We start from the raw sequence: 22,646 nt of genomic DNA on the forward strand, positions 1-22,646 counted from the left end.
TCAGTGTTTTTATTTTATAGCTTTCAATGAAGCAATGGGGAGGGAAAAACACGTTTTGAGAGCCTTCCTGCTGCTAAATTGGCAAATTAAAACGTCTATAATTGCCACTCTGAGCATGTGGTCAATTTAGGAGTCTGTTTGGCTCCTGATAGCCTGACTTCTAGTGTCAAAGACTTTAGATGTGCATGTTTGAAGAGTACAACCCTTTGTATATTTTACAAAAATGGAAAGAAAATTTTAGCTCTGTTGCTTGTCTATAACTGCTTCCGATGGTTGTTTTGTGATAATGTGGACCAGAGTAGAGCAATAGAAAATTCAGAATGTATGAGTTTGGACAACTTTGGACAGATTTCTTGACAATCACAGGAGCTTCACTTGAAACAACTAAAAATCAGTGTGGAGGCTGGTGCAGATGCTCCACTTACAGTATGTCCTTTCTTTTAATAACAACCTGGCTTTTGTGCATAACCAAACCTGCCAGGATTCAAATCAGTTCTGTGAAATCAGTTTTACTGCAGTAACAACAGATGGGAATTTAAAATTATGTGACTGTTTGTAGTGAACATGCATTCCCTACTGTGGTAGATGGGCCAGTTTTTGAAAGCTATTTTAATGACTAAATACCTCACTTTGCAGTTGATGCGGTCCAGATTGAGGTTTTGCTTTGGTAGTTTTAATTTTTTTAATGGGGCAGTAACAGTGCATATTTACTTGTATTTCAAAAGCTGTCTAAAATATAATTGTGCCGAAAAACAAAATCAAACTGTGATAAAATAACTATAGAGAGATACTTGTTCACGACACATGAAACGCACCTGGGTGGTCTGGATCTACTATTTATCCACAATATTTTTATTTTTATTATTATTTTTATTCTCTTGAATCAGCAGAAATCAGTTTTTGGAAGCTGACTAATCAGAAAAAAATGGGCTCATTGGGGTCTTGAAGAGATAGGAGCCAAAACATTAAACAGAGCTCAACTGAACTGTTGCAAACAGGCCACGAAACATAAAGAAAGAGTGAAAAAATATATTGCGTACATTGAGTGATGACATATAAATTAGACAAAGAATGAAAATGAAGGTTTCTTTAAAGATACTTCCTTATGAGAGTATGAGAAAGAATTAAGTTATTCTCCACAACCCATGTAACAGCTGGTTTCACTACAATTCTGTAAATGATCCCTTTCACTCTTGCTGGTACCCATATGTTGGGAATCATTCGTGACGTTTATGTTGTTTTTCCTGCCATATGTCAAATGCAACAATCAGTTGCAGCAGTGAAACACCCTGGAAACCATTTTTACTCACTTATTGCTATTAAATATTATGTTGACTTTACATTTTTTTAACCAGATCAAAAAATTTCCCATGTAGACTCCATCCATCTATCCGCTTATCCTTGTTAGGGTCACATGGGTGCAGGAGCCCACCCATCTAGACACATAATACTTTTTTTTTTGTGTCCCGTTTGGATCTTTAGCCATCCGAATTGTTGTCTTAAGGCCAAGAAAGATGCCAAGCGGATTTATTTTACCAAGTGGATCATCATGGCCTTGCCATATTGGTCCATTTGATTGACCTTTATTATAATTATGAATTTATTTTATTTTCGGTTGCTACAAACGGGACAGACATGACTGGGGGATAGGACAGGGAGAAAGAATGAAAGAAAGAGAGGGAGAGAAAGAAAACCAAAGGGGAGAGAAAACCAAAGGGGAGCACATAATACACATAATATTTAAATAAAAGAGTAAATTGTGTTACAAAAACGTTCCATGTAACAAAAATTTACTAGAGTTACACAGTTTTGAACGACAACTTGTGCTCCATTCTGTGGAGGATATAAAGAAAACTGCTGAGTCATAATTAGCTGTTATCACCTAGACAACCCCTGGTTTTTCATCGTAATACCTTGTCATACACTTAACTCCTCTGGTACGGTATTTCACATCTATTCTCTTCCCCCTCTGGGATTAGAAAAAATCCTTACTACCAGTCATTTATAAATAGAACACCTCATCAGCCTGTGCATATTTTTTGACGGAAAGCCAAAGCTTCTCAACTTTGTGATTCAGTCTGAGAGCGGATGATTTTCATTCTTCAAGCCCATCTCCTGCTGCCTGTCACTGGCATTTTAGCACCGTTTGTCAAAGGGCTTTATGCGATTGGATGGGCATGATGCATCGCCAGGATTGTCAGATGCAGGTTGGACTCTGACGACGGTGCTCCCGATTGGTCTCAGTTGTTTCCGAGATGAATCAGAAAGGCTTTTAATAAGGAAATCCAAAGAGCTCACGGGCTGTATGGGTAACTTCAAAGGGAGGTTAATATAGATCCCTCGAGCACTTGCCACTCTGCCACAACCTTTACACAAGCTGAAGAGCAGGCAGAATTGCATTAAGTGAAGGAAACTCAATTTTTCAGCCTATGAAAAGTATATTTGTTTTTGTGCTCTCAGAACTTCAGGGTGAATTTGGTATAGCACAATAAGATAAAACACAAAGAATAACAGCAATAAATGCAAGATGGATGCTGCCCGGAGGCTTAATGTGCAGTATCAAACAACAAATACACACATAACATTATAACTATCCCTGCAACTCAAAGAGGAATATCAGAGTCCAAAAGAAAACACTTTAGCTCCAACGTAGGTGAATACCGTGTGTGCTAAAGGCCAGCTTTATAGTATAAAAAGTAACGTTGATAGAAGCTCACAGAGAGTCTGTAACAAGCAGCATGAGTGCAATCCAAGCAATTTTCCCTTCACCACCAAAATGAAGTGAGAGTAGCTGCCTTTTCCCATGTTATCTGGTCCTGCAGCTGACAGAGACATTAAAATCCTGACACACATACTATATTGCACATGGCAAATTCATGTCATCTGCACATGCTGCCAAAGATGAAAGCTAGAAGTCTGGTACAAGGCATGTGGGAATAGATGTACAGTAATGAGAGCCCAGGGGCCTGACTTAATGAGCAGGATTAGTGAATCGTGATAGCGCTCTTGTGTGCAGCTTTAAGAGGGGCGATGAGTCGGGTGGTGGTGAGAACTGGACAGCTGAAGGAGTAGCGGTTTGTCAGGTAGAGGACGGGCTCACCTCAGCTACCAGGAAACTCTGAGACCAACAGAATAGGCCAGATTGTAAAAGCTGACAAGTGCAATCAATAGATCGCAAGTTGATATTAACTTGCTATCGTCTTTTTGATTTCCTGCTGGGATGGGACAGAATAGGAAGGCCATTCCCAGGTTCAGCAAATTTGCCATTTCTTCTCCTGGCTGCAAATTTTCAAGGTTGATTTTATATGGACATTGTGACCTTAAAACACAAATCAACACAAAGTAATTTCAAGTTAAATTAAAATGCTGAAAAAGAATTTATGATTTATTTCTTTTCATGTTTTATAAAAGTTCTACATTAGCCATATTAGAAACAAGATGTATATTAATAAAAAATTTTTAGTTTTAGGTTATAGTTCCTGTAATATGAGGTGTCTTTTATTATAGAACTATAACTCTGAGTATTGTTAATGGGTTAAGAAATTACAAGCATGATAACTAACCATCAGTTTCTGATCTAATGTGTGATTGGTAAAAAATACTGCTCTTACATGTTGAATATCTGCTTAATAATTGACCCTCAGATTAGAAAATGTCACAATGAAGGTCACGTAAGCTTACATGGGATACAGGTAGAAGCTTTGTGAGGTAGGCAGAACCTACAGGGTTACTTGATGAACTATAGTAGGGTCATATGGCTCTGTTCCCATACTTAATGCAGGATTTCTGAGAAGATTTAGTCATTCAAAGTATTCAAAGTGTCTTAAGCAGACATTATAGCCTGAGCCAACCTGAATGACCTACTAAAAGAAAACATATAGCATTGACTTTAGGTCGTATGGAAATAAATATGTTGCCCTTCATTTTGGTTTAATAACTTTCATAGCTTTAAGGGGGTAAAGGTATATTTTATCTTAAAACACCAGGTTTACTGTTTTAAAGCAAAATGTTGTGATATTATTCAACGATCATGTACAATGTTGGATCAAAGTGGGAAACAGTCTGCAACAAACCTATGTAGTATTTGTGGCTCATGAGCTACTTCTCATTTCGTCATATTTTACTTCCAAGGAGACTTTCTTTTAATTTATTAACAGTTAGTTTTGAGCAATAGCTCTCCAGGCTTTCTGAAGGTTTTTCAAAGATTTCTTTGGACAATGGCTGCTTTCTCACTTATTTTCAATACCTGACTATTTTCATTTTTTGCTTGTTCGTTTATTTTGTTAAGCCGCTCACCAATGTGTCCTGCGAGCCATTCAAGCATAATACAGAAAGGGGAAATTCAAAGGATCAAACAGTCAATGTATATTTGCACATATTCAAACAAATCTCGGCTCCTGGCAAAATATGAAGAAATGAGTGGTGACTCTGGATTTTTTGTACAGTACCATATAACACCATGCCTGCAGCTTTCCCTTTGTTCCTGGCGACATCTCTAGAGTCAAAAGGGGGACTGACACAATGAACCTAATATATGGGTCATAATATGCTCATTGTACAAGCACCTTGCACAGGTGCTGTACCAAAAATTGAAGTAAAGCCAAAGGTCAGACAAAAGGTTCACACAAACTTCACAAGTAGCTCCTTAAAAATGTGAACTTAACAAAAATCATTGTCAGGAATTTTCCAATAAAATTTCAAAGGAGAACACAAACAATAAACAGAAACAGAACATCCATCACTCAGGTGGTGGTGATTTGTTTGATTGAGAGCCAGTGTATTCTCAGGCTGGGCCAAACAGACCAAAGCTGTCTAATACTGCTGTGAACAGGCCTCTGTGGAAATGTCAAAAGATGAAAAACACATAAAATATCAGACAAATATATATCTTTCCAAAAGAATATTTGAATGCTGGACCAAATAAAGAAAATAAAGAGCAGGATACATCAAGACAAACTCCTGGGATAGACAATAAAATTCATTTTCAAAGCGAAGCTGACAAGATGACAATGCCTGACAGATATCTGTTAGATTGAAACATTGCTCTGTTAAATTAAATTCGCTGGCATCTATGAGTGCATTGTGTGTCAAACACTATATTTAACACATAAATGCATCCACAGTCTACTGTACAACACTCGGTTGTCTGCCTAAGCTCATGTTATGATTAAAGATAATGGACCGGCGATGGTGGGGGTGGAGAGGTGTTAGCTCCCATCTGATAACACATTTGCAGACCAGCACTCAGTCTTTGAGAATCACTATTCGAGGTAACATTCTTAATAGCAATGTTGCAAACTCTATTTCTCAGAGGAATTCAAACTATTGGCTATTAGATTTGCCAGCTTGAAATTAATTTTGCAGTATGCCTGTAATATTCTACGAAAGCAATGTTTTTACTGTAAAAATTACAAAGCAGCGTGATCTATAGTGAAACATTTCAAAAACTGAAGTGTAATGGTATGCTATAGAAGTATAATTATGTTATAAAATTATTTTTAACAGGTTCAATCTGCATGTTGAAAAATCTACGTACCAAAGATTTAGTTCCTTTGCTTTGTTTTTTAGTTTTCCTGAATAACACAGTTCAGCTATCCTTTGTACTGGACAGTTACCAAAATGCTTAACTATTTAACATTTTAACAACTACCCCAAGAATGACCACTAGCTTGACCTAACCAGCTGCTAACATTGCCCTCAGCCACATAAACACCAGAAATCACACCACACAACATATAACTATTAAACCACATCTAAATTAATCATCTGAAGTTACTGCTCAATGATCCCACAAGTCTCTGTGCTTCTCCAGAGTCTCCAATCTCCTGGATTTTCCGCAATATCACTCTACAGTTTAAATCCTTTACATTGAATTTATGATAAATAGCGGGATGTGATGCTTGTCTTGATTTTGCTCAGATGAGTTATGGGGTAGCCTCAAGAAAGAGAGTGTGACTCGAGACTAATGTACCTCAGGACAATGCTGTATTATACTATAAGAGTGTATAAAAACTTCCTGGTAATATTGATTTGCCTCAAAGGCATTTACAATATTCAGCTGGAGTCACAATAAACGGTACATTAAGCAAAATTCTGTTTTTTTCAGGAACATATTATAGTACAGTTTAATACTCTAAGGGTGCTAAAAATAACTTATTTTGAAACTTAAAACAAAGCACCCTTATATAAACAGTTATTCTTAATAATTCTAAATTCTAGTCATAATACATGATGAAGTCTTAAAATGATGGTTTATTTTATTGTTTTAAATTTCACTTTTATATTTTGATATAGGGTATATATAGATAAATAGATATTGGGAAGGGTATTTTTAGGTTTTAAATAAGGCTAGCTTACTCTGTATATTGCATTTCCCATTTCTCTGCAGAAATTACAGAAGGTATGTCACTGGAGGACAATATGCTGTCTTAAGTGAATAAATATTTCTCCATGTGTCTCCATATGGCTAGCTCCAGAACTAGTATCTCAGATAAACAGCTCTTCTTTTCTGTCTTTCCTGTCTCTTCACTCTGGCCAGCTGCAGCAGATAGTTGCCTCCTTGAGTCTAGCTATAGGGGAGGTTTCATTCCACTAAAGGGGAGTTCTTCATCCCCACTGTTGCCGAATGCTTGTTCATAGAGGACTGCTGGACTTCAATATGCAACACTATAAAACGTACCTTACTGATCTGAGCTATATTAACTGAGCTGAACTGAAAATCAAATCAATTTATTTATATAGCACTTTTCACAGGCTAAAAACCACAAAGTGCTTCACAGTAATATAAAACAGAAATACATAAAATACATTAATAATAAAACACAGCACAAATCTAATTAAAAGCCAATCTAAATAAATGAGTCTTAAGTTGCTTTTTAAAAGAATAAATACAATCAAGGCAACGTAATGATGTAGGAAGAGCATTCCACAACCTGGGGGCCACCGCTCTAAAAGCTCTATCTCCTCTGGTCTTAAAACGAGTTTGTGGGACTACCAACAGCCCAGTCAGCAACCACAGACTGTCCAAAAGCTAAACCTAAAAATAAAACAACACGCGCCACATTTTGGAATGAGAAGAGAAATATAGGTCTGCCAAGTAAAGCCATTTACTTGGCAGACCTATTTGGATCAACCTTCTGACTCTCTCAACACTAATTCTGGTCTCTTAGGTAAATACTGTGGATATAATAAGGTAAGCTTTGTCTAGGTTCACAATTCAGCTTATTGGACTTGCTATAATTAGACTCCTGGAAAGAGCTTTATCTAAGACAGTGAGCTTTACGGATGATGGTTTACATTTCAGTGAAAGAGCAGAACAGTATAAATAGGACTGCCAGTTTTTCCTAAAGCTTCTGCCCAACTTCAGTAGCACTGTTTTGTGCTTCACCTTTTGTGGTGAGGCCATGCGCCACACCACCTTTTTTCCTTTTATTGTCTAAAAAATTAGTTTTAGTTGATCTGTCTTGTTACTCTACACTGTACAGTAAGTATGAAGCAATTTGGAGGCAAAAAAACAAACAACCTAGCAAAAAAAAAAAAAAACTTACAGAAACACCAAACATGTCCATGACGGTCTTATAGAAATCAGCTCAGTTCTTCTGTTATGCCTGGGGTATGGTGCCTCCTTACCTGAACTCTTTATCTGTTTTCTCTCCCCGAAAGCTAAATTGAAACAAGCACGGATTAACTCAATGTCATGGTAGCTTTGTCCCTGGGATAATGGGGGACAATGAGCTCTGCGGTGACAGCAGTAAATGATGCCAATTTTCTCCCAGAAAGAGAAAATGATAGAACAAGAATGGAGGGGAAGAGTTTGGGGAGATAGCTTAAGACTCTAATCCAACTTTGTAAATCAGAACGCTTGGGGGCTTTGCTGAGTGTTTTTCCTGTAGAAGTGATTCATATCATCAAATCATTGCAATGTAAGCAGTACAAATGCTGGCTGAGGGCTTGTGACAGGATGGTTTTTAGAAGACTGGGTAAATGTCACATTTTGGAGAAAAGAAAATTTGAAATTTTTCTTAAGGGAATGAAAAAGGTTCAGTTTTCTCCTACTGGTAGCAGTGAACACTATGCATTATAATTCTCTATTCTGTGAACTTCTGTTCCAAAACTGTTCATATGTTTGGCTACCTTTGGCCTTTGTTACTCACTGACAGACGACCCTTATCTGTAGCTAGCGCATCAAGGCTTCAATTGACTAGATAAAGGAATCCTTTGGACTTATTTGTGCAAAGCAAGCAGTATTTGATAGAATGTCAGTATTTGAAGCCTTGGTATGGAAACGCTTTAATGTATGACAACTAATCGTTTTAGGCTAGTTCATTTAAATAGTGTATTTATGCTTGCTTTACTTTTATTACATTCCACAGAAAACCGAGTCAGCTGTATGTTTGTTCATTTTTCCTTCTATAAAATGGAGGATAGTTATTATCTATTATACAGTGTTTTTTTCCTTTTCATTTCTGCCTGCCCAGTACAACCTTTTAACATCTGAAGATATTACATTTTTTTTTTAATATTGAAGTTACATTAAAGCTGTGTTTATTTCTGTTATTACTGCCAGTTACATTTCTGACTCGTGAAGCTCCTGTATAGTCTCATACCTTTTGACATATTGCTCAGCCTTTTCAACATCATAGGAAATAATCTCTAAGAAAGATATTGGGTGACTGACTTATCGGGAAAATAGAGCTGCACACATGTGCTCTGTGTTTTTAAGTTAGCAACCACAATCTACACACGGTCAATCCCTGACAGATGCCTGATAGCAGTTCAACATCCACACAGGGCTGACCCGGGAAGAGCTCCGCATGGACTCAGCAGGGGGATTTATATGATTTCTATCTCTGGGGTCTAAAAAGACATGATAACCTATTGATCTTAAACATCATGAGAAATGAAAAGATTAACTGAAATGCTATGGATTATATAAAAAAAACCCTCACAAAATATACACTGAGCACCAGAGAGAGAGAATTATACCTAGATTCAACAATCGCTTCATTATAAGCAGTCATCCCATGCTAGGTCAGGCCTGCCTTTGCTCTAAAAATAGCTTTCATTCCTTGGAGTCGTGGAGTCTGATGTTTTGGAAACCTCCCTTTAAGATTATGTGATGCTAACTATTCATGCTTATTTAAAAAAGGGAGAGTGCTTTACATTCATGCTGCCGAGCTACCATTTTACCACATTCAAATTCAGACCTGCCAACTGGTGAGGTCCCTGACATCCACTGAACTGAAACCTGTCTAAAATTACTTTTGATTTATGATATGTTTTATTATCATGGTGGATGTTGTGAATGAAAGAAGGGTCCGGCAAAGGCTAAGGTGCATTGTGCTTTCTGTGCACTCGTCACAATTGTGGTTATTTGGGTCACGGTATCCTTTCTACCCCACTTAATCTGGCCACTCTCCTCTGAACGTATTCATCAACAAGGAGCTGCAATCTGCAGACCAGCTGTTTGCTATGGGATCCCCACTATTCTGATAAAACTGAAAAGCCCCCAAAAACCATTTCACGCACACACACACAACATTCCCCCTCCATCACATCATATACCATACATGATTCTGATCTGTATGCATAAAATTTCAGGCATTGCATTCTTGCCACAAGATTGGTGATTGGATTAATACCTGAATATTCAGGCAAAAAGGTATTACTTTTTAAAGTGTTCAGTAAGCACACTTTAGCTGCATTAAACAAAACAGCAACAAAAGCATATCCCCATCCATTAGTCTAGTTCTTGTCTTTCTTTTTGTCTCAGTATAATTTTTTTTTCACCATCATAACCTTCCTAATGGTTCTGCCTTTAAGAGTTGGCAAATTCTTCCTGCAAAAGTGAATGGGGCAGCAGATTAAATATCTAACCTGTGTCCTCCTGTCACAGGAGTAATAAGAAGAGAAATGAGAAGAGAAATGGAACCCGGGACCTCGTTCATCTATCTGAAAAATACATCACACATTGTGCCTCATCACACATTTGAGACACAATGTGTTACAGCTACACCAGAAACAAAAGCACAAAAGCCACCTAGCAGATCTACCCTTTACATATGCAGAAGTAACCAGGTTACTCTGACAAATCAGGAGAAATTGAACAAACACTACATGTTACTGCAGTAGGTTAGTGTTTACTGCCTCTCCCTCGTCAAGCTTGTTTTGAAACTGTGGCTTACTTTAAGCAGGATATGTGCTGCTTCCTGATTCATTGAGCATGTGGTGGAGTGCCCTGTACTGCGAATACACTGTTTTTCTTTACAAACGTCTAAATATTGGAGTAAGAGATTTAGTACTACATGACCCCTGCACCCTAGCAGTGCAGCGTGGGGAAGCAAGTCACCTGATAATTTGTTTTGTGAGCTCCAGCTACTACAATATTCACTGCTCTTTGTGGATTTAGCCAACTGAGATCAACAAGATATAAGCAGATGGTATGTGAGCTATATGGCTGATTTCCAACCTGTCGCCACTAAAGCTAGTATAAAGGTACAAATTCAGTCAGTAAATCTAATCAACACCACAAACCTTAAAAATAAATCAGTGCAACCAGTCCAAGACCTACTATGGATGTGGATTGGTCAACACTTACCAAGCACCCCAGCACCAAAGGTTTCTTGTCACCTACAGTATTGTGTAAAGGTCTAGCAAATAGAATGCTTTTGTAGTGAAAAAAGGGGTGAATACCTTATTTGGAAAATTTGTTATTATTGTTATTTGTCCCCTTAATTCTCCAAATTATAAGACGCTATCGATTATTTTATGGCAAACAGACAGCTAGTGTACAACTGTGCTGCCATGGTGGAAATACATCCATCCATAATGAGTGAGAAGAAATTCAAAGAGTCTCCAGACATCTTTGGCAATGAAAAAACAGAAAGGAACTAGGAGACATCATGTCAAACAGCCAAGAATTACAGCTGTCATTGATGAGCTTGCTGATGAGCTACAAAAAAAAAAAAAAGTGAATATTTACTGTCAAAGAAAATTATTCAGATTGCTTCAACAGCCAGACAGAAGAATGTGTGAATCTGTGATTGACAGAAAAGATAAACAAATATGGATTTCGGCAGATATGGTTTTACTTTTATGAGTTCAGTTAAATTCAATTTAATGATATAGGCCAAATTAACAACAACAATTCCCTCAAGGCACTTTATATTGTAAGCTAAAGACCTTACAATATTAGAAAGAAACCCAGACAATCACTCACTTCCCTTTTAACAAGAAGAAAACCATCGGTAAAAGCAGGCAAAGAGAGGGGCAGCAAGCTGCTTTAATTGGTTGAGTGAGTGAAAAGAGAAGAGAACAGAGAGACGGGGCAAAATACAGACCGTGGCATAGACAGACAGCGTTTAATAATTACTAATGATTAAATGCAGTAGTGCTTAAACACACGAGGAGTGAAACTAGGAGCTGGTTCCATAGTAGAGGGGCTCTGTCTCCCATTCTATGTTTAGATACCTTAGCAACCATAAGACTGCAGTCTAAGAGCAAAGTGGTCTGTTAAGATACTGTGAGGATAAGATGTTTTAAGATAAGATGTGGGGCCTGATTCTTCAGGACCTTGTACGTGAGGAAAAATTTAAATTGGAATCTCAATTAAACATGGAGACAATGAAGTGAAGCTAATATGGGAGAAATATACTTGCTCTTTCTAGTCCTTGTCAGTACCCTCACTGCAGCATTCGGGATCAACCGAAGGCTTTTCGAGGAGCTTATAGCACAGCTGAATAATAAGGAATTACAATAGTCCAACCTAGAATTAATAAATACATGAACTAGTTTGCAATGGAAGCTTTGCATGTAATCATTAGCTAATATTCATGTCTGGCTCTCTTCCACAGTATGCCTTTTGTCCTGGGATCGTGTGATTGTTGGCATTTTCTCTGTATTATTCTAGGGTCTTTACCTTACAATATAAAGCAGCTTGAGGTGGTTGTTATTATGATTTGGTGCAATATAAATACAATTGAATTGACAGGTCAATGAAGGTCATTATGTGGTATTTAGTGCCAATTTAGCCTCTACATAAATTCCATCCTTATAGAACCACAAGCAAGTCTGGTGTTTTAAGCCTGCATTTGTGCATGGACACATACACAGTGTAACTGTGAAACTGTTAGGAGTCGCTCACATAGTCATTTCTGTAACATGAGCTAAAGGGGTCTTGATATTATTATTGCTTTGGCACATTGGAGTGTTGGAGTGTTTAACATGGCAAAATGATGCACACAATGAAAGGGGTTTTTTTTTGTTGTTGCTTTCTTTTCCACTCCATTTTTTGTTGAAATTAAAACATTGAAGCACCCCAGAAGCTATCATCAATTTGCACCTCCTGGGAAAATCAAAGCTCAGTTAACATTCTGTTTAAAGTATTTTCAAAGTGGCTGAAATGGTGGAAAATATGAATACCTGAAGAAATTCTGCCTATACAAAAAAATAAAAAAATGAAAATGTTGGAAGAGGCTACGAGGGAGATTAATAGAAACTGAATGCAAAGCAAAAGTGAACCTCAAAGAAGGATTAATTTGATGCAGAGCTCTGAGAGTTGGCAGGGTTCAAAAGTAAGTTTTTGTTGGCAACGTGTGGTAGTGGTGGGGAAATGTTCTCTTCCTACTTTAAGTACAGAACTTAAGTAAACTAACAAGTTAGACTCTACCACTATAGCTTGAATGACTATACTTTCTTGTGCATTATATTTGTACTCACAGTAAAAGCATCTGTTGTGTGGTCAGGTCAGGTATCCAAACTCATATTGATTCATCTTTATTCATACAACCACTCTTCTATGTGGTTCTCAATCACATCTGTCGAGTCTGTTAGGTGACCTAAAACAGAAGGTGCACAACAAAAACCCCCACTGTTAGAAAAAGGCAGTTATGTTCATCTGGTCATACTAAAAACAACAACAGTAAAATAATAAAAATGCTGAATTAAGCAACAGTTTTGGTATTTGGTTCCAAAAGCACACGGTTATACTCAAAGTGCACAGAAAAAAAGAAAAATAAACACCTTTTGCTTTCCAATTTGATGATTACATCACTCAAAGTGGGTTTTTTTCAGTCTTTACAGTTAAGGGGAAACATATAAAGATGTATCTAAAAAGGTCAAACAGAGGCTGACTCAGGTCCAAGATGTTTTCAGACAAGGTTTCGGAGGAGTCCTCCCTGACCAAATCTCTTAGCTTCATAAAGGGAGGAAATGTGAATGGTGGAATAATACAGCTCTTAATAAATCTCCTCATTAAAATTCTATGACCATGTCATAGCACATGTCCTCCCAGAGCCCACTGCAGCTTTTCATCCTAATGAGAGCAGATAAAAGCACCGAAAGTGAGGGAGAGAAGGGTAGACACAAGCCGGTTTCAGAGTGTTTATTTTGGCAAAAACTGTGTGTTCTGGCTTCAGGCTGCGTCAGGTGAGGTGCACGAACAAAAAGCAATTTTAAAGTCCCGTTACAATTTCTACTGTTCTTGTAGAATAATGTGTCTCTGCAAAAACAAGGCTCCTCTAAAGATCTGCATCTGTCAAGCACCCGTCTTTGCCAAATCAGACGGTTGGGGTAGAACAGTAAATGACACAAAATCTCACTGGATGAACCAGAAGGAGCCGCAGTCTTATGGCAGCGGACAAGACACACCAAATTAAATAGTGTCCCTTCGATACTGGATAATAAGCACTGTGTCGCAGTAGTCGAGCATAACAAAAAAGCAGATGGCTTGATCTCTGAAAATAGCCATTCTTTGCAGTATCTCCATTAAAAGCTGCCAGTAGCTCCAGAGATGTGAAGCTTCTTTAAATGGTTTGCTCACATAAAATTATGGAAAACAAATATATTCTCAATTCAGTGTAGCCATGTTGATACTTTTTAGTCTGTTAGTCTAGTCTCCAAATGAACAGAAGTGAAAGTATTTTTATTAGAAACCAGAAATGGATACCCTAGGCAATCTGCAGAGTACACAGTCTGCAGTTTTATGATCATTCTTAGCAGGATTCTTTGTCAGTGTCACTCAAGCTAATGGCTCATTGTGCTGCAATGTAAAACTATTACACATGTACCAATAGTAAATTAATTGTTTTGGCTTAATTCAAATGAATAAAGATACTTTAATATATCTACAAACACTGTCAATATTGGAAAAGATGAAATAAAGTTGGATTTCAAGATCTAAGACGTCACCCGGTGCTCAGAATGGGGACACTGAAGTGGGGTCCTCATCCTTGGCACATATAAACAGAGCGCAACTGATTACATTTCTTCACCTCTATGTCATGGTCCATCTAGACTGCGGACACTGTTTCTGACACATTTTCACATCAAGTTTTTCAAATGATCACTTTTTCAGTGCTGTAGGGGCGATACATGTCCCCACTCACTCTAAAGGTGAGGCAATTTCTGCCTCCATCCCAAATAATCTGGGACTCCATAAATTCAGATCATCTGCATTCCATTCAATCATAAACTATGATCTATTTAATGATAGCTCATTTTAAGCCAATATGCTTTTTAAGAAAACTCATTGATAGGCATTGCAATTTTGGAATCTTTCTCCATGCACAGTGTCTGAATGTTGACTTAAGAATACTGAAACTCTTTCAGAAAATGTTGGGGTTTCTTTCCGGATTGTAGACACAGACTGAGAGTAATCAGGTGAGATTTGTATTTCCAAACATCACCAAACCTATACACAAACCCATCAATATGTTCTCCATAATGTTTGGTGCGTAGCTGCATGGATTTTCTCAGCACATCTGTCATTGTAGATTTGACACTACTGTTATGAGTGAGTGGTGCAAAAGCTCATTTTAAATGCGATTTGTGCATCTCAAGTGTCCACAGTGAGACACGTCTGAACAAATCCAATTGTAATCACATTTCAAACCACCTAACCACCAAACGTGGTTTGGATCAAATGTGCAAAATGTGATTTCATGTTGCTTTTTAGTGTAGAGGCCTTTCTAAAATCAATCTGGATACAATCTTGATTTGTCCAAAGTAAGAAAGGCCTAAGTAATCATTTCCACCTTTATGCAATCGTTGTTTATTCCAGTAACTGGAATCTGCCACACAGTGGAAATGTTTGCTGACTTCAATACAACTAAGTACACAAGAACACACACAACAATAATTGTTGTAACATGTATCTTGTAGCAATTAAGAAGTTTATACACTTAAGCACAGGTAAACGTCAATTTCTCACTTTTTTCCTACTAGCTGGAAATTAATGTTTGAGACAACATTTGCCATGCAAAATATAAATTAACCTTTCAAGCTAACTAATCAACGACCACAACCACATTGTTTCTTAGGAAACAACAAATTTATGGGAATGTTAAGCTGCAATTCCTAATAAAAACTACAATCGGTGAAAAAAAGAGAAAATAAACTTTTCCTTTAGAGGCAAAGTGTTATGTTGTTGTGTCAAGTGAGTTCTGCCTCTGTCACGGTGACAGGCAGCAGCATATCCTCCCAAAATCCCATTGACAAGCTCTTTCTGCAATGAGAGATGTTACTAAGCCACAGAGATTTCCTGACTCCCTTGGTTGAAGCGGTTAGGTGTTGCCAAGTACACCTCTGCTTTCATTCTGGCAAAACAATATACTTAATGAGATTCCAGAGCCTGCAAGCAGTGTTCTCCGTCTCTGCGTAAACCCACCTACGGCAGCCCAAGTGCCCACACTGGCTCGTGGTGGGCTTAACATTGTTCAAGTGCAAACAGGCATGGAGTTGTAAAGGTTCAACTGGAATTCAGACAGTTACAATTTCATGCTGTATAATTGAGGCGCTGCTGTTGGCATACATGTGGCGTAGGTCATCAACAGCTGTCACTCTGGATTATGGTTGATGTAAGAGAGTGAAACATGGCACACTGGAAAAAAAATAATATTCTTTTCCTTACTTTTTCTTTTTATTTCTCAGCACCTAAAAATTGCTAGAGTGGTACAATACCTCTGCTGTGGTGGTCACTTCCTTCATATAAAACAAGCTGCATGCAAGAAAATAAATATCAGATGCATTAGGAAAGGCAAGAGCTCATCCTGAGAACATCTGATTCAAAATTACTTTAATCAGTCATGCATGGTCATTTATGCCAAATAATCAAAATGGATGGATAATACTATAATAAGAAATAAGAAATACTAAATAATATTCAAGAAATTACTTGAATAAAGAGTGTTCACTGTCAACCACACATGTGTATCCACATCACAAATCTGCTTGTACAAGCCAACATTTGAAGAGAGAGGAAGTCCTGGAAGTTTCTATCGACCTTGTTTTGTCTTTTACAAAACAAGGTCAAGCATATGCACATCTACGTGCATTCTCCTTATTCCTGATGTATTGACCTTTCAAATCACACCCAATCTCTTTCTGCAAAGAGGCTTGTCATCAAAGCGTTGCAGATAAGCTCAGTATTCCATGACTTTACCTCTCTGAAAGAATTTGCACATGACACCTGAGCTGCAAATGAGGTCTCTCATAGATGTGAAGTCAAAAAGAATGCCACACACGTCCCTCTGCCCTGCTGTTGGCATCGTTTTGATCCAAGCGCTGGGAGAAGGGCAGGGGTGGATGGCGGGGTCGTACCTATGAATGCTAATAAATTGTGTCTTCAAAGACATAACACTCCTCTAAAGTCACCTTAAACTCTTATACGAACAATATGTGTAGACTCAAAAGTAGACCTGAAGATTATTTTCCATTACGGAGAGTTATTTTTACTTTACGGCACACAGTCCTGAAAAACAACATCAAACAAATCCTTCCATTCAACTAAATCATGAAAACATGAGAGATGTATGGTAGAGTTGAGAAGGAGTGAAACTTTAGAAAAAGTTACCAAACAAACATTTTACAAGGCTTTGCTACCTCTCAACTTCATACACTCATATCCCAGCACGCAAGCTAGCCCATTGTCTCACCCATTTAAATAGCTATTTTGTCTTTGCCAGCACCCCAACTGTGCCATACATTATTAATAATATGCATCACTTGCCTCACTTCTTTCATACTGTATGGGCATGCGTTCAGTCTTACATTACATTAAATAAGCTCTCTGAACCTCCTCTTCATTGAACCTACTGTGGTTTTACAACACTGTAGGCTCAGTGCAGGGGAGGTTAGCTTGACCTGCTGTTGGTTCTATCTTTAGCTTTGCAGCACACAGCTTGTGGTTTGCCACAAAGGGCCTTTTGGTTCATAATTCATGTATTTGAGCAAAATCAGCTTGAAAGGAATTAATGCTACCTTGGCTCCAACCAGCAACCATTTATTCATTATATACATGCTTAACTGTTGAAACCAGTCTTGCTGCTTGACCTCTCGGGAGAATACCAAGTGAGGATATGTGGAGAGTTGTGTTGTGAAGCAGCTTGTGTGGGGGATGGAGAGTGGTCACAACAAATTAGTGAAGAAAACTTATAAAATTAACTAGAAGCCTATGTGGAGAGCACATCTTCTGCACAGGCCAATAGCCTATTTTGGAATTTTTGAAGACAGTGATCCAAAGCTGCACCCGATTTTATAGAGGCTCATTTTTGCCCATAACCCACCACGCTAGCAGAACTCAGGGAATGCAGCTTAGTAGTTTTTTCTTTTTTTTTTGCACAATTCCTCCCCCTTGGCAGAGGAATAATCAAACATGGATTTTCAAATAACAGCAGGATGGAGTAGCTTTAATGTAAAGTAGGCCTGTCTGCTCTGATCTCATAATACCAATATTTTTACCCAAGCTTTACAAATGTAACTACTATATCCTATCCCTATATGTGTATTATATGTTAATACCATATACTGCACATAATATGTGCAGCAAATACATTAAGCCTGTTGAACAGAACTCTATGACAGTGATGTTGATCTTGCAGCTCACTTGGTTTGTTGCATAGTAATCATATTCCTCATTTATGGTCTCAGTTGCAAGCTTAATGTTGAATGTGACATTAAAAAGCATATGGTTCAATTAGAATCAAACACATGAAAGCTAATTCAGAGCATTGGGTGCATTCAGTTTTTAACTTGTGATATTTTGTTTTGTTTTTTTAAGAAAGACTCAAACACAAAAGGCTTTAAATTGGTATTAACTAAACTAATAACGACTTCAGGCAAAGTATGTCCATTTCTTTTACACAGTCTGTGTACATGGTGTGACATGGTGGGAAGGAAAGTGTAATACAGTGCATTGCACACGGTTTAACATCCCAACAGGCTGATGCAGAAATGAGATTGTGGTCTCATTTGCATGGAAGAGCTATGATGAAGCTGCATATAGTAATCGCCTGTGTAAACTGGCCCTCCAGTGCTGTACACAAGATGTATGCAACCAGCAATGACATGTTTTAAAATCCAAAATTCTTTCTTGTTGTAAAATGTGTTTAGGAAGAGTATTGAGAGGAGGCTTTTATAAAGACGCTGCACCTCCAGCTCCTGTTTTCATTTTTGCTGTCAGGTTTAAATGCACTTGTGTCTATTACACTCGATGTACTATAAATGTTAAAATGTATTAGACCCAAAATGAACTCCCAAAACAAGCTCATTTCATCTCCTGTCCTGTGCATTATCTTCCCTGTTTACACTAACTGGTATTCATTTACATAAAAAAACACCAACTGACTCATTCATTTTAAACAGCTCCTTCACACCAAGTTCTCAGTAAAAGAACACTGGTCCGAGCTGATGGACACATTATGCATGTAGGTGCTGCAGCAGTGAAACTGCTCTCCTTTGCCAGAGGGTCATTCCTTGACGACAAAGGCTGGCATTTTCAAAGGTTAGCCCATACAGTATGAATACATGGGATCTCTCTTTCTAACCTCTGCTCGTGGCATGCAGTCTCTTTTGTTTCTTTTTCTTTTTGGCAAACAACCACTCGGTGAAAACGGCACTATTGTGTTGTTTTGACTCTTGCATTTTACGGTTTACAGAACATCCCTGAGGTATTGAAATGTACTCAGTGAATTATATGTCTGATAGCTTGTACCCTAAAACCATCACTTGACAACCGCTTTTAAAACAGAGCTTGTTTAAAATAAACTAGGCTGTTTGAATGCCTTTCACACAGATGACGAATGCATACATTTGTCATCGAGACAGATTTTTAATTAACGTCAAGGCATTTTTATTAACAGCAAAAGCTTATTAACTGAAAGGCCATTTGTTGTCCCATTAATAAAAACAGGGAATAATTAAGGTTAAGTCCTGTCAAATTTATGGATTAAATTTGAGTTGAGTAATGGGTTAGTTAAGTGCAAGTAGTTTCGTAGTCACGGCACTAACTTGTAGTTTCCAAAGCCCCGGGGTACTTTCAGTGTGACGGCCATACACTACATTTATCTTCTTGTCAGAGTTAATCACAGACAGTCAAGTGAAAAAACCAAAAATGTCTCATTTAACACTTCATCGGCAGAAAACACTCTCCCTATTCGCATATCTTTTGTATTTGAGTGCCATTTCTGGTTTTGTGCTTATCAGTGTGTGTGTTTGTTAATCATGACTGAAAATATAGTTAGCATAATTTAAATCTTACTTTTGATTACCTTCAAGGCATAAGGTTTAATGCTTTAAAGTAGAGGTATGACAGTTGCTTCACAACTACAAAGTTTGGAGGTGTGAATGTTATAGAACGTTATGTCCTCTGACCTGGGTGGGTTTTCTCTGGGAGCTCTAATTTCCTCCCATATTAGGTTAAATGTTGGCTAGAAGAGTGAGGTGGTGAGCCATGGAAAGCATCAGACACGCAAACACATACAAGTCAGTACTTATAACCTTTCTAACATGTTTTTTTTTTAAACATAAACAGCTTAGGTAAGTAAGTAAGATGCTTGTCTCCCCATTTAACCTTTTTCAGTATTCTGTTTGGGACCATTCTCTAAAAAACCCAGCAAAAACCATATTTGAACTGTATAAGCTTGTGTGTTTTGCTTACACTGTACAGGATGATGTGCATTAAAGAAAGGTTTCTCCATATGAATCAAGTGACAGTAACTGAAACAAAGATTTGGAAGCCTCCTCTCTAGGATGCCTTTTACAATTGTGATTTAGAAACAAACAGTTAAAAAATTGATGTATGAAATATCTTTAAACAAGTTTTTAAATGGAAAATCATCCATTCATTATGCATCATTTCAGCGAGGATCAATGCTTTTACAAAAAAATTAATCCATTACCTGATTAGAAATGCTTCACACGTATCAAATACAAATTAATATGCAAAGCAGAATATTTTTTAAGCATTTGCAAATATGCTTGGTTGAGGATCTTTAAGTACAATAATTCTGAAACTGCTTTATAATTTCAAACACATTTGAAATGCTGTGTGTAAAGTCAAATTTTCCAGTGCTATTAATTCTGATTATATTATGATTAAATTTAATAAATGGTTGCTTGGATCAAATCATCAAGTCATTAGGCCATTTCTTTGCTTCCACAATTCCCTCAGCTGTTGTAGCTTCACCTACATTTGTATCATAAAGGTTTGTAGCCACACTGGAGCTGGTCAGTGTGCCTGCATTATGCTAATAAGCAACCTCTGTATGTCACATTCTTGCACCATTGTAGGCGTTAAATGTGTATCAAACACTCAAGCGCTAAATCCTTTATGACTTAGAAATGTCTAACAGCTATTTACACATACATAGGTGTGTGTGTGTGTGTGTGCATGTGTTAAAACAGATAATGGAGACAAGACTGATGGTTCATTTGTCTTTGCTGCTCTATCACTGAAACACATTCAGAGACTTTTGATTTGAGCAGCTGTGTATAGAAAAGCAGTCCAGGTACATAAGGCTTTTGGTTATGATGGCCGCACCTTTGATTGCTGTACCTACTAATTAGCCTACCAGCATCGGGGTGGATGATGCCAACATCTACCTCCTGCACTGAGCTCTGACTCACCTGGAGAAGTCTGGAAGCACTGTGAAGATCATGTTCTCTGATTTCTCCAGTGCTTATAACACCATCCAGAATGGTCCAGAGCTGTCAGGAGAGGACCATCACCTGTCCCACTGGATACTGGACTACCTCACTGGCCACCCACAGTATGTGAGGACACAGGGCTCCGTCTCTAACAGGCTAGTCTGCGGTACCAGGGCCCCGCAGAGAACTGTGCTGGCACCGTTCCTGTTCATCCCGTACACTGCAGACTTTTCTATCAACTCCCCAGGCTGCCATCTACAAAAGTTCTCTGATGACTCTGCCATAGTTGCCCTCATTACAGGTGAGAATGACTCAGAGTACACACAGTGGATTTGGGACTTTGTGGACTGGTGTCAGTGGAACCATCTCCTGATCAACGCAGAGAAAAACCAAGGAGCCGGTGATGGATTTCCGCAGGCGCAGATTCACCACACGGACACCAGTGGAAATCCAGAGAACTGGCATTGAGATATTAGACTCTTGTAAGTACCTGGGTGTTCACCTGAACAAAAAACTGGACTGGAGTCACAACACTGATGCTCTTTACAGGAAGGGTCAAAGCAGACTCTACCTGCTGAGGAAACTGAGATGTTTTTTGACTCTGTGGCGGTGTCAGCCATCTTCTATAGTGTTGTCTATTTGAACAGCAGCTTATCTAAAGCTAAGAGGAGCAGTTGGATAAGCTCATTAGGAAGGCCAGCTCTGTCCTAGGATGGCCCCTCGACCCAGTGCAGTGCAGGTGGTAGGAGACAGAAGAACTCTGGCAAAAACAACATCGCTCTTGGACAATGTCTCCCACCCCATGCATGAAGCTGTTGCAGAACTGGAGAGCTCCTTCAGTGACAGACTGCTGCATCGTAGGTGCACAAGGGTGCATTATTCCAGGTCCTTACTCACATTAGCTGTTAGACTTTATAACCATCAGTGCTCCCAAAAAAGTTGTTTACATCCCTGCTGTTATTGGCACAGTTTTTCCATTTTCTGTAAAAAGCCTGTCGTTCTGTTTAAGCACAAATATACAGCACATTGTGTACATTAAAAAAAAATTCTTATGTTGAAAATGCCCTCACTTACTGTACAGTCACTATTTTATTTTTCTTTTCTTTACTTTTGTGTGAATCTGCACATCTACCTTTGACTTTGCAGCTGGAACACTTGAATTTCCCTGATAAGGGAGAATAAAGGATATTTCTATAAAGAATATTTGTGCAACACAAACATTTTTATTTTTTTCTCCCCATTTTTGCCCACCAGACAATATGTTTTGTGTTTTCAAGTTGTCTTATCAACATTTTTCACTGCATCCTTACAGGCTCAGGAGACTAAAGGAGGAAACGACAAATCTGTTTTCTCTGTCAAGGTTTCTGGGGTATACAGCAGTGAAAGGTGTACTAAACTCAGGAATTGACATTGTTGATGTTGATATGACATCAACATTACTTAACAATTTCACTTTTACCAATAATTACAATTTTTTTAAGCATTTCCGCAGTCTAGAGAAAATACGGAGGCCAGACTTTTCTGTGTGCTTGTTTATATTATGTGACAGTAAATTGTTTTTTGTCACCAAAGCCATTAGACTAGAGTATTATGAACTTTTCAATTCCCAATACAATTTCATAAGACCACATATAGGACCGGGAATGTAACTGAGCACATTTACTCAGGAACTCAGATTTAATGTACTTGCTTTCTGCAATAACTTTCAAATATTTTGAATTCAG

The 22,646-nt window shown here is 38.1% G+C and overlaps 1 protein-coding gene across 7 annotated transcripts in view; it reads right to left on the bottom strand.

Moving 5' to 3' along the window:
• Window positions 1–22,646, bottom strand: part of LOC146495869 (leucine-rich repeat and fibronectin type-III domain-containing protein 2) — a 136,475-nt gene that overhangs the window by 50,355 nt on the left and 63,474 nt on the right. For 4 of the 7 annotated variants that reach the window (XM_085144490.1, XM_085144484.1, XM_085144485.1 and 1 more), the window contains one exon: window positions 12,718–12,836. The exons of 2 other annotated variants lie outside the window; for them this stretch is intronic. The gene's annotated coding sequence lies outside the window, so the exon portion shown is untranslated. Of the gene's footprint in view, window positions 1–12,717; window positions 12,837–15,957; window positions 15,995–22,646 lie in introns of all 7 variants that reach the window. One more of the 7 variants, XM_085144487.1, reaches the window with a different exon arrangement.

This window comes from Neolamprologus multifasciatus, chromosome 19 (assembly GCF_963576455.1).
Source record: "Neolamprologus multifasciatus chromosome 19, fNeoMul1.2, whole genome shotgun sequence".
Taxonomy (NCBI): Eukaryota; Metazoa; Chordata; class Actinopteri; order Cichliformes; family Cichlidae; genus Neolamprologus; species Neolamprologus multifasciatus.